Source organism: Ochotona curzoniae, unplaced genomic scaffold (genome assembly GCF_017591425.1).
Source record: "Ochotona curzoniae isolate NIBS_2020 unplaced genomic scaffold, NIBS_Ocur_1.0 contig_1014, whole genome shotgun sequence".
In the NCBI taxonomy this organism is placed as follows: domain Eukaryota; kingdom Metazoa; phylum Chordata; class Mammalia; order Lagomorpha; family Ochotonidae; genus Ochotona; species Ochotona curzoniae.
The window spans coordinates 37278670-37287471 of record NW_024464920.1 but is presented as its reverse complement, the minus strand read 5'-3'; the positions used below and the strand labels follow the sequence as shown (position 1 = coordinate 37287471).

Here is an 8802-nt window from a genome sequence, read left to right as displayed (position 1 = left end):
ATGCCAGCTGCTCCACTCTGATCTGGCTATCTGCTAATCTACCTGGCTCAAGGGCTAGGGTACATGTCACCCACATGGGAGACTCAGATGGAGTTCCTGGCTCCAAGCTTTAGCCTGGCCTAGATCCACCTGTTTCTGTTATTTGGGGAATGAACCAGTGGTTGGAAGACCTGTCTCTGTCAAAGAAAAAAGGAAGGAAGAAATTAAGAAAGGAAGGAGGAAAGAAAGAAAAAGGAAGGGAGGGAGGAAGAAAGGAAGGAAGACAGATGCCCTGCTTGTGGCTAGGAAAACAGTGGAGGATGGCCCAAAGCCTGGAATCCCTGTACCTGTGTGAGAGACGGGAAGAAACTCCAGGCTTCAGATTGGCTCAGGTAATGGCCATTGCAGTCACTTGGGAAGTGAACCAGTGGATGGAAGTTCTCTCTGTCTCTCTCCTTCTTTCTGTATATCTGACTATCCAATAAAAATAAATAAATCTTAATAAAGGAAGAAAGAAAGAAGGAAGGAAACATGTTTTTTCTAGTACATGTGACACACTTAAGAAAAATAACTATGGGGGCTGTGCTGTGGCTATATGGGTTAATCCTCTACCTTCAAGCACCAATCCTGTGTAAGTGCTGGCTCCTGTCCCAGCTGCTCCACTTCCTATCCAGCTCCCTACTTGTAGAGGATGATTCAAAGCCTTAGAACCCTGTACCTGCATGGGAGATCGGGCAGAGGCTCCTGGCTCCTGGCTCCTGGCTTTGGATTGGTTCAGCTCCAGTTGTTGCTGCCACTTGAGGGGTAAACTAGTGGACAGAAGATCTTTCTGTCTCATTTTCTCTTTGTAAACCTGCCTATCCAATAAAAATAAATAAAATGTATTTTTAATGACCCTTCTTTTTTTAAAAAAAGATTTATTTTTATTATTTTTTTATTGTAAAGGCGGATATACAGAGAGGAGAGACAGAGAGGAAGATCTTCCATCTGGTGATTCACTCTCCAAGTGAGCGCAACGGCCAATGCTATGCCGGTCTGAAGCCAGGAGCCTCTTCCGGGTCTCCCACGCGGGTGCAGGGTCCCAAAGCTTTGGGCCGTCCTCGACTGCTTTCCCGGGCCACAAGCAGGGAGCTGGAAGGGAAGCGGGGCTGCCGGGATAGAACCGGTGCCCATATGGGATCCCGGGCATGCAAGGCGAGGACCTTAACCACTTGCGCCACCGCGCCGGGCCAGACCCTTCTTTTTTAAAATAAATTTTATTTTTTTAACAATGATTACATTGTTGATCGGGGTGGGAGGTTTAGGGAAAATTGGGTGAATTCACAGCTTCCAAATTTGTTATTTCTTCTTGTTGTTCCTGGGGGAAGGGGAAAAACAAAGGGGGAAACCACTCACGACTTTCCACACATCTCGGTACCCAAGAATGAGGAACCGACACCTCATGTCAACCCAGAGTCTCAATGTGTACACATTCCAAGGGTAGTTGTTAATGACCCTTCTTCAAAAAAGGAAAAAAAAAAAGAAAAGAAGTTTCTGGCTCCTGGTTTCAGATCGTCTTGGCTTGGCCATTTCAGGAGTTAGCCAGTGGATTAAAGTTCTTTTTCTTTTTTTCTTTTTTAAAAATTTTATCTTTAATGATGTTTGCAGAATGAAGAAGGATGTATGCCCATGCAGACCACTGATTAGGGTGGAAAGATAGAGAAAAAGAGAATGTGGATTAGACCATTGTTTCCAATTTTCTTTTTCTTCTTCCTGTATCTGGGGAGAAGAGGAAGGAAAAGGGAGGAAACCATACCCAGCATCCTAACCGCAGCAGTGTCTGGGGATGGAGGACGGCCAGCCAGTGTCATCCTGGTCCCCAATATTGAGCATACTCTGAGGGTACTGCTTAAGTGGATTTGATAGTTCTGAAATGCTGTTGATTTCATTGATCCAAGGATGAGGAAATATTTCCAAGACCTGTTGGATGCTATAATACACTTTCAAGTCTCCACTCACCCAGATATTGTCAACACTTGACCAGGAGAGTTGTCCAATTTGTTCTACCTTCTATCCTCTGCTATGATATTAGATGTCCTCTGTAGGCTTCAATGAACAACCATAACCCCAGTGCATCTGGGCATGACATCCACCACATAGGCTTCAGCAACTGAGGAGGCCCGATTCTGACACATGCACTACACGATCAGACTACAGAGCCTGCGATTCTCCCCTTGGTTGGAGTTCTGAGTCCAGCATTTCTGTTGGGAGATATCCACAGAAGCCTCATCTAGGTGATCCCAGACCTGACTCCTGTGCGTGCCAGCCAGTCCAGCACCCCATATGGGATCCAGCTCAGTACAACACTCATATCAGTCTACACACACACACACTGTTGGTTGCAGTTGCTGAGTCAGTTCTATTTCCAGCCCTATTTCAAATGCAAACCAAATGGATGCTGTGGCCTAGCCCAACCCTCCCCAACTGCCTCTCCTTCTGTCTGTAAATCTCATAAAATAAATCATTTTTTTTTAATTTTTAAAAAATTTATTTATTTTTATTGGAAAGGCAGATGTACAGCGAGGAGGAGAGACAGAGAAGATCTTCCATCCAATAATTCATTCCCCAAGTGAGTGACTGCGCTGCTGCACCGATCTGAAGCCAGGAGCTAGGAAATTCTTTCTGGGTCTCCCATGCGGGTGCAGGGTCCCAGTGTTCTGGGCCGTCCTCGACTGATTTCCCAGGCCACAGGCCTTTAACTGCTACGCTATCACACTGGGCCCAATAAATCATTTTTCAAGAAGAAAAATGACTACATATTAAATTACAAAGGAAGTCATACTACATTTTTTTTTAAGATTTATTTATTTTTGGGCCTGTTGGCGTGGCCTAGCAGCTAAAGTCCTCACCTTGAACGCACCAGGATCCCATATGGGCGCCGGTTCTAATCCCAGCAGCTCCACTTCCCATCCAGCTCCCTGTTTGCGGCCTGGATGGCCCAAAGCTTTGGGACCCTGAACCCGTGTGGGATACCTGGAAGAAGTTCCTGGATCCTGGCTTCGGATGAGCATAGCATCGGCTGTTGCAGTCACTTGGGGAGTAAATCATCGGATGGAAGATCTTCCTCTCTGTCTCTCCTCCTCTCTGTATATCTGACTTTCCAATAAATAAATAAATCTTAAAAAAAAAAATTTAGAGGAGTAGGGGTGGGTACGGTGGCTCATTAGGCGATCCCATTGCCCTGTGGCACCAGCATCCCGTGGGTGCCAGTTTGTGTGTCAGCTGCTCTACTTCTGATCCAGCTCCCTGCTTGTGGCGTTGGAAAACAGCAGAGTATGGCCCAAGTACATGGCCCCTGCACCCACATGGGTGACCCAGAAGAATTTCCTGGCTTCTGGTTTCATATTGGTTCAGTTTTGACCATTGTAACTCTTTAGGAAGTGAAGCAGAGGATGAAAATCTCTCTCTCTCTCTCTCTCTCCTTCTCTCTATGGATATACCTTTCAAAAATAAATAAATAAATATTTTTTAAAAATTGGAAAAGTGAGAGGAAGTGGTGCTGTGTAGTAGTGTGTAAAACTGCTACCTGTGACACAGACAATCTATATGGGCTCTGGTTCAAGTCCGGGCTATTCCACTTCCACACCAGCTCCGTGCTAATAACCAATGAAACCAAGTGCTTATGTCCCTGCATCCGTATGGGAGATGAAGATTCTGGCTCCTGGGTGTGGCTTGGCTCAGCCCTTGTTGTTATAACTATCTGGAAAAATGAACCAGTGAATAGAAAATCTCTCTCGCTTTTGTTCTTGCTCTCACTCTATCACTCTCTTTCTGTCCCCCATAACTCTGACTTTGAAATAAATAAATACATAACTTTTTTCAAAATGTAAACGTGGAAAATTGAATAATGTGAAGGATGGACAGGAAGTTGGGAAATAGAAATGCCCCCGACTGGTGCAGACTTACAGTGTGTAGTTCAGTGTGAAATGATCACTGAACCAAAGGAGACATGCATAATGCCTTGCAGCAGTAAGGAGCAATGGACTACCAGACCAAGGAGTTGGGAAAAAATTTTATTTATTTTTAATTTATTTTTGTTTTTTTCTCTTATTTTTATGTGTTTGTATAAAGTTTTTTTAAGGTGGCAGATATTACACTAATTTCTACAGTAATATTTCTACAGTAATGGAAATGAACTTGTAGAGAAAAAAAAACATAGTACAAGAGAAAAGGGATACTGTAGATAAAGCAGCCTCGGGCAGGCAAAAAGCACAGAACTCCAGCACTGAATGAGACTGGGGGATAAGTGTGGGTGTTAGCAGTGGGGGAGTGATAGCTGTCCTCAACAGAAGCAAGGAAAATTTATTGTAACAAGTTGGAGGTCAAAGTATGGGGGTAATGATGGCAGAAAGTTGGTTGAGTGGTGGTAGGAAGAAAAAGATGGTTTCTTTTAATTGATCACTTTTGTTTTGGTAGTAAATTAAGATCCAAAGTCATCAGCTAAGGATAAGGGAATAGGGGCTGGCATTGTGGTTCAGGAGTTGTGATTCCTGCATCCCACGTCAGAGAGCCAGTTTGAGGAGCAGCTCTTGCACTTACAACCTAGCATCCCTCTTTGGAACCTGGGAAGGAGGTAAATGGCTTTGCTTGGATAGTGAGCCCTGCTACCCATGTTGGAGATCAGGATAGAGCTTCTGGCTCCTAACCTCAGTTTTGTCCAGACCTGGCTGCTATGGCCATTCGGAGAGTTAAACAGCAAATGGAAGATCTCTCTGTTTCCCTCTCTTTCTTTCTCTCTCTCCTCTCTTTCTCTTGCTATGTCTTTCAAATAGATAAATCTTTCTTTTTTAAGATTTATTTTTACTGCTTTTGAACCCACACCTGTGGTAGGCTCCCGCCAAAATGCAGATCTTTGTCAAGATCCTTATGGGCAAGACCATCATCCCAAAGGTTGAGCTCTCAGATACAATAGAAAATGTGAGCCAAAATCCAGGATAAGGAAGGAATTCCTCCAGATCAGCAAAGACTGATCTTTGCTGGCAAGCAACTGGAAGATGGACGAACTTTATCTGACTACAACAATCGGAGTCTGCTCTGCATCTGGTGTTGAGACTTCGTGGTGGTGCCAAGAAAAGGAAGAAATCGTACACTACTCCCAAGAACAAGCATAAAAGAATGAAGGTTAAGCTGGCTGTCCTCAAGTACAAGAAGGTGGACAACAATAAAATCAGCTGCCTGCTGTGTGAGTGCCCTTCTGACAAGTGTGGTGCCAGCATGTTCATGGCCAGCCACTTCAACAGACATTGCTGTGACAAGTGCTGTCTGACCTACTGCTTCAATAAACCAGAAGACAAGTAACTGTATATAAGGAGTCAAACAAAAGATGCTAACCAACAACAACAACAACAAAATATTTATATTGAAAAGTTAGATTTTGGGCCCGGCGCAGTGGCGCAAGTGGTTAAAGGTCCTCGCATTGCACGCCCGGGATCCCATATGGGCGCCGGTTCTAATCCTGGCAGCCCCGCTTCCCATCCAGCTCCCTGCCTGTGGCCTGGGAAAGCAGTCGAGGACGGCCCAAAGCTTTGGGACCCTGCACCCGCGTGGGAGACCCGGAAGAGGCTCCTGGCTTCGGATCGGCATAGTATCGGCCCATTACGCTCACTTGGGGAGTGAATCATCGGATGGAAGATCTTCCTCTCTGTCTCTCCTCTCTGTATATCTGCCTTTCCAATGAAAAAATAGTAAAAATAAATCTTTAAAAAAAAAGTTAGATTTACAGGAAGAAGGAGAGACAGAAAGAAAGATAACCCATCCGCTGCGAGTAGCCACAATGGCCGGAGATGAGCCAATCTGAAACCAGGATTCAGGAACTTCTTCTGGGTCTCCCATGTAAGTGCAGGGTCCCAAGGCTTTGGGCCATCCTTGACTGCTTTCCCAGGCCACAGGCAGGGAGCTGGATGGGAAGTGGAACAGCCAGGATAGAAACCAGCACTCATATGAGATTCCAGCGCATGCAAAGTGAGGATTTTAGCTGCTAGGCTACTGCACCGCCCCCCCCCTCATTTTTTTAACATTTATTTAATTTTTATAGGAAATGCAGATTTACAGAGAGAAGGGGAGACAGAGAGAAAGATCTTTTGTCTGCTGGTTCACTCCCCAAATGATAGCAATGGCTGGAGCTGAGCCAATCTGAAGCCAGGAACCTGGAGCTTCTTCCAAATCTCCCCCACAGGTACAGGGTCCCAAGGCCATCATCTATTGCTTTTCCAGGCCACAAGCAGGAAGATGGATGGGAACTGGAGCAACTGGACATGAACTGAACCTATATAGGATCCTGGCATATGCAAGACGAAGATTTAGCCACTGAGCCATCTCACACAGTCCTCAAATTTTATAAATCATTTATCTTTAGAGTAAGGAAAGAACAGGATACTGGAAAACTGCAGACAATATTCAGGAATAAAGCTTCTCTTCTTTTTTTTTGTTCATTCAGAGCTGAATCCCAGACACTTGGCAGGATGTTTCTCTAAAGGCTGAGGAGCAGAAACTGGTCCAGACATCTTGGAGCTAGTGGGACACGGGGAGGCTGGAGGTAACAGGAGTACCTGCAACTAGCATTCACTCAATGCTTGTTTCTTTCTTTCTTTCTTCCTTTCTTTCTTTCTTTCTTTCTTTCTTTCTTCCTTTCTTTCTTTCTTTTTTAAAGAGATTTATTTATTTATTTGAAAGGCAGAAGATAACAGAGGGGGGCTGGAATATCTCCCATCCATTGGTTCACTTCCCAAATGGCTGCAAAAAAAAATTTTTTTTTTAATTAAAAACAATGGCTGCAATGCTCAGGCCTTCAGCATGGACGAAACCGGAAGCCTGGAATGCCATCTGAGTTTCCCAAGTTAAGAGTAAAGCTAAATGGGTCGACCCAGGTTCGGTCGCAACAAAGACCAGTGCACAATACGGAATGCCGAGGTGAGGTTGCCTGTACCGGAGGGGACCGCAGCGTCCAACCAGCCTGAGAACAAGAAAGGAAGTAGGCAGAGCCAGCAGGGGAATAAGGGAGGGTTCCTTTGCAGGATAGCTACTTCCGCAGGAGAGCATGGGCTGGGATGGGGGCAGACCTGACTAGGCAGAGCTACCACACCTGTGCGCCCCGTGTGGACTAGATCAGGGAAAAGCCGGGCTTGGCGGATTATTCCTACTGGTGCAAACAAATTAAAGTGGGCGAGGTTTGTTTGGGCAGCATCAATTGGAATCTGGGAGTGGGAGAGGCCTGGGAGGGTAATAGTGGGCTCATCCCTCTTGGGTTACCACTTTCACGGGAGGACATAAAACTAAACAGCGGCTGGGGTGGAATGGGGTGTGGGACAGACTGGATTACTGCTACACTTACTGGCAAACCAGAGTAGGGGCGGTCCTGGTGGGGGTTATTGTGGGTCGCTCCAACTAGGCTACAGCTCCCACTGGTTTAGGTGAGGACCAAGTATGTGCTGGGCAGAACCAGGCTGGACTGCAACAGCCATTGGTTCCAGTGGAAGTCGGGAGTGAAAACAGAACCAACCCAGCATTTACAACCACCAACTGATTGGAACGATGGACGGTGCCAGGCCCTGTACTTGTTAGCACATACAAGAAGTTTCTTTGGAGATCTTCCTAATCTAAATGCTGGACTCAGAACCCTAACGAAGAAAAGAGAGAAGACAGAACGGGTCAACCAACCATCTCAGCTATGATGGACTATGTCAATCAGTGGATTTTTCAAAGACCTCATAGTGCTTGGAGCGGCAGGATTGACAGCGATTCATAACTGTTGCAATGTCAGGGCCACTTGAGCAAGAACCTCAGAGCACGCCCTACACCCGGGACTTGGGGAGGGTGGGAAATTGGGTGGGCCTTCTCCCTTAATACCCCCCTTTTAAACATGAAGGTAACAATATGGAAAACATATTAGTATTATCCACTTTCCTGTAGCCCTTGAACCTTCTTACTCTAACTAAGTATGTAAAGAATGTCAAAATAAATTTTATTATTAAAAAAAAAAAGAGTAAAGCTAAAAGATGAATAAGGAAAGGAAGACCCTCAATCTGGGAGAAAGAAGGTGGAAGGAATTACTAGATGAAGCTGCAATCTCAGGCAAGGGACAAGCATTTGGCCTAGCAGCTGCACCCCTACTCGGCACAGCCACACAACCCACAGCAGTCTGGGTCATGGGGTTGCTGATCCTGACCCCTGGGAGGGACTGATGTGCCACCCGAGTGGGCTCTGCCTGGCCTCCGCCCAGGTGCACATCTTGGGAGGGAACCAGTGGATAAATGTGTTTGTCTTTCCTCACCTTGTCTTTCAAATGAAATGGAAATACAATGCAAATAACAGACACCTGAGCCCCTCCTGCTAGTCACCTTGGTCACAAGTTTGCAATTATATCAAAAGTGATGTCAGCAGCTCACTGCATTTCCATGTTAAGTAACACATTCTCTTAGTGAATTTGAGGACCTGCCTTGGGAATGGGATGTGGGAATGGAACTTACGTTAATGGCTCGGCTGTTATTTCTGTTGCTATGACTGTCTCACGTGACTGGGCGACCTCCAGCAGAGGAATCCTCTAAGCTGTTGCATTAAAAAAAAATTTTTTTTTTTTAAAGATTTATTTTTCATCTGAAAGGCAGAGTTTCAGACAGAGATCGCCATCCGCTGGTTCATTCCCCAAATGGCAACATCAGACGGAATTGAGTTTATCTGAAGTCAAGTGCTTTATCAGGGTCTCCCACGTGGGTGCAGGGCCCCAAGAACTTGAGCCAACCTTTACTGCTTTCTCAAGCCATTATTAGCAGGGCGCCGGATGGGAGG

The 8802-nt window shown here is 45.6% G+C and overlaps 1 pseudogene; it reads left to right on the top strand.

The window, feature by feature from the left end:
• Positions 1 to 4860: 4860 nt before the first annotated feature.
• LOC121163139 lies at positions 4861 to 5316 on the top strand (annotated as a pseudogene).
• Positions 5317 to 8802: the final 3486 nt, after the last annotated feature.